The sequence below is a fragment of the Formica exsecta genome, unplaced genomic scaffold (assembly GCF_003651465.1).
Source record: "Formica exsecta isolate Colony F162 unplaced genomic scaffold, ASM365146v1 scaffold201, whole genome shotgun sequence".
Classification (NCBI taxonomy): Eukaryota; Metazoa; Arthropoda; class Insecta; order Hymenoptera; family Formicidae; genus Formica; species Formica exsecta.
The window spans coordinates 893,345-897,988 of NW_021849308.1; positions in this window are offsets into that span (position 1 = coordinate 893,345).

Genomic DNA, 4,644 nt, shown 5'->3' on the forward strand with positions numbered 1-4,644 from the left:
TATTTCATATATCTTTTATAATATATTTTTTTATATTTTACTAATAACTACAAATTTTAAGCACATTTATATTACTTTATTAGTTATTAACAGAATGTGCACAAAAAAGCTATGTAAAAGAGTTTATAAAATTATATCTTCATAAATTTAAAAAAATTCAATTTTAATATATGATTCTCTCTAATAGATTATTTACGAAATTCTATTTATTTATCGTTATTAAGAATAAACAACAATGTATCACGATTAGTGCAAAAACATGTTTTAAATTTTGATATTACATTACATTAAAAAGAAATACTTTAACGCGGAAACCTTATGATAAAATTATAAATAATATTAAGATATATATGTACGCTGAATGTATTCGCGTCGCTGTCCGATCAAATCTTAATAACTATGAGTAAAAGTATTAATTGTTTTTCATTCTTTTCGATTGCTATCACGTAATTAATAATCTGTAAACCAATTTTATATTCTTATATGGAAGCAAAAACATTGGCACTATTATTAAAGTAGTAATATTAGTATTATTAGTAACCAATGTAATTATTGTTAATATTATCATTATTACTGCAACAGACTTTATCGATCAATCTGCATCAAAATTAGTACAAGGGCATTAACGTAGAATACATGCAGCTTTTTTTGTAAGTATTATAAAACGCGATATATATTTATTTATTCAGCTTTAATAAAAATATAAATGTTATAACTTATACGATCTTACTATCAAAAAAGCTGAATCGGACGTCATGCGGATGTCATCGATATTCAGATTTTATACGATGTGAAAAATAAGAATTGTTTAAATGTAATAATGCAATCAAACACGTGAAATCAAATGTATAGTTTCATACTTTAAGGCAATTATGCTTTATACGAAGTGTCATAATAACACAATTTTAACACAGTTATAAATATATTTATCGTTACACATATCTACCACAAAATTGTTGATTATAAAACGTATAAATTACATTTATAATGATTTATTTTATTAATATAATTTGAGCTTCAAGTACATATTATATTTGTAGGATTATATATACATAAGAAGCACACATATCTTAGCGAATAATTTATAAACAGCTTATAATATATTTAAATGCGTATTTTTTTATGAGAATGTCATATAAGAAAACTCAAGATTGAATATTTTAAAGCGGAAGCGTTACAATATTATAAGTAAATTATGGCAGAAATTTGATAGCCTTTTTTATGACTTTCCAATTTTTATCAATTGTAAAAAATGCGCAATAATTATTTTTCAATAATTGTCTGATAAGATAGTGTGTATTAAAACTATACATTATTAATTAATTACTCCAAGAATAATGAAGCAGTGAGAGTTTGATTCTTTTTGAAGAAAAAATGTATCCTTGTCATATATAATTAAGCATCGCATGACATATAATTATATATACATATATATCTATATTTTTATAACAATGGTTTGAGACTCCTACGTGGGATGCCATTATGTATATTTTATGCGCGAAATAAAGGAAACATCTTTGCAAGAATTATGTTGTCTCTATTCAGTATAGGTCCCGCGGGTTACTGAAATGCGCACAAGACGAGTAACATACGCGTTACTACATATTGCCTTTCCCTTTCCCCCTCATTACTATAATTAGTCATCTCAAATTGTTCGCGCGACGGGGGAGGTTACATAAATTCGTATACGCGGCCTACGTGCGATCATCGTTTCGCGATTTATAGTTGCGTGTATTTCGCAACGAGCGAGCGAGACTCTTGTCTTCTGACGGGACGGGCCGAGTCATTCGACGGGCAAATGATTTTGCGGATTCCCAAGGCAGTGACGTTACATTAGATAAACGTTGCGAGAATCATACTCTGCGGTTCGTTCACGCGTCTTAAATTGTCTGACATAGGTAACTGGGTCGTACGAAATGCCTCATCCTGCTATTCACATCGTTCTCGTCGGATTGTTTCAGCGCTACGTGACGCGTCGAGAGAGAAAGAAAAATGACACTTGATCATCATGTGCGGGTGTCAGGTGCGGATGAAAATATGCGGATGAAAATACTACATGGGCGTCCTGTAATCCGTATATCTTCGAAATAGCACAGTGATTCTACTAGTTTTAATGTTTTCGCGCGTATAATCAAGCGCTCGTGTTTGTAATGAAAGGAGTTATATGCAGGACCAATTAAACTTTGGTCTGGAGCACACATACCTTCGGGCAAGATAACAAAGGTCAATGGCTAATTAACAACGCACAAATTACAAACGTAATTTGTGTGCATTGCTGCGTCGCAAATGTACTGTATATTGCAGCAAGTCTACGTTATAAACGATTTGATAACAAAAACTAGAAATTATAAAATCTTGAATCATGACCACGAAATGTATCGCCGAGTTTAGTATCAATTAACATCAATTTTAATATCAATTAAATAATAAATTTAATATTAATTAAACGATAAATTATATGAGTTGTTTCATTACCATAAAAATAACTTTTTATAGTTGGGAAAAGTTGTAAAGATATAAAAGGCTATCAAATTCACTTATGACATTAATTGAAAGAAGAGTTTAGTTACTATTAATGCTATTATTAATATTAAATAAGTACGTGTTTTTACATCAAATATTTTCTAAGCAAGATTAAATTCAAGTTTATTAGAAAATCCATCATCGACATATTTCCTGATAATGTGCGTCAAGTAAATCTTCTTCCTGTTCCATTAAGAAATAATGAAAATATTACAAGATAAAAGCGCGATGCAGATTGAAAATGTATAACGTAATACATTATGAATCACTTTGTGAATACATAATGGATGAATCCAGTACGAAATGTGAATTATGTTTCGTCAGCGTGCTACGACGAAGGTCTCGCAAATATATGTATCCGCGGATGTCTCGCTCGCGCTCTTATTTAGTACAACGGCAAGGCGGACGATCGTGCGAAAAATGTGGAAATTAATGAGAAGGCGCCGCACATGCTCTCTACCTGGAAATTACCGGTCCATGACGCAAGCCAACCTTGAATGGCACGCGGACCATCCCGCTCGAAAAGTAGACCATTGGAACGGCGATAGTGACGGATCACCTGTTAACAGATCTGATTTACAGCTCGACCTTTTGCAGCCGGTACCGATTCCGCCATCGACACGCAGCGTTGACTATTTTCGTTGCGGGAAAGTATATATGGATACGTATATATACACTGCATCTCTACTATCGTTTTTCTCTTAACCATCATTACCATATGTATAGTTAATTGGCGTAGGTAATTGAGCTCATGCATAAGAGGAATAACTAACGAATCGAGCAAATTCTATTCAAAGATGATTGTATCAGATAGAGAAGATTTTAGACGCAATTTACGTGATACCTTTACAAACTAACAATTTGTTACTCTGTAAGAAATATTCTGCATCATGTAAATTAATTACATAAAAATAATCAAAATATATATAAAATATTCTTATGGGAAAATAGAGTTTTACATATTAAATTAATTTAAACACAAATCACTTTTACTTTTACAGTGATAAACATATATAAATTATACAATAAGAAAATATATGCTTCTTTCAGCTTTGTCAAGAAGAGAATTTAAACGAGAATACTATCGCGTGCGAGTGGTTGTCGAGCTTAAAGTGAAAAATATTATCGTGTAATTGTGCGGTGCGATGCACGTTAATGGTAAATTGTACTTTTAAAAATTAATATTCTCCTCTTGCATAATAACCCCGTGCACACTCAAAACGTAATCTTTTTTGCAATTTGCTCGCCGCCTCGGGCCATACACGCGTATACCTTATACAGGGTATCGCTCGATGGGGCACGCCGACGCGGCGATGACGAAATTTGTCAGCTCTTCAACTACCGAGATGCATTATTGCATCTCCGTGATACGATAGGGACGATGAAACCCGCTGTCACGAGAAATAGGACGAAAAACAGCAGCAGATGGTGCAGCCAATATCGCAAGACGATTTGTGCAATTTCTGTAGATTGTAAATTGCACAAATGACCATGTATTACGGGATGTTCGGTTAAGGCAATACATTTTGCATCTGTAAATTTTTCAAATCACGGACTAAACATTTGCCTCATGGCGCCGCTATAAGATCGATGCTCTTTGAGCTGTCGAATTTATAGGATAAATAAAATTGTACGTACGCGCGCGCGATGCAAGATATTTGCGTCTCTTCAATACAGATTTTTAACGAACTTGGAAAGCCACCTCTTCTTAAAAATATTATATTTTTTTATTCTATCAAAAAGTGTTTTTTTTTAAATTTTATTAGAAAAAAAACGTTTTTTATGTTATGAAAATTCTGTCGCAAATGATGATTCAGCGTAGAGTTAATTTAAGATGAGATAATATGAAACTGGCATATATAAATATAGAATAATTATTTCGGTATTCCAATTAGAAACTTTACAATAGTGGGTAGTAATTGTGATGAAGCAAATCAAGAAAGGCCAAACGAGTTTCAATTAGTGCGTGTCACGCCAAACGTCGCGCAACCGGTTTGCAGGGGTTCAATAACCGTCATTGCCAGGGTCGATCACGGTACATTAGTACGCAACAGACGCATTGTCGAAACCGGTAATTTGACTTCCGCAAACAATGCGACGTATTGTCATACGTACCGTGAC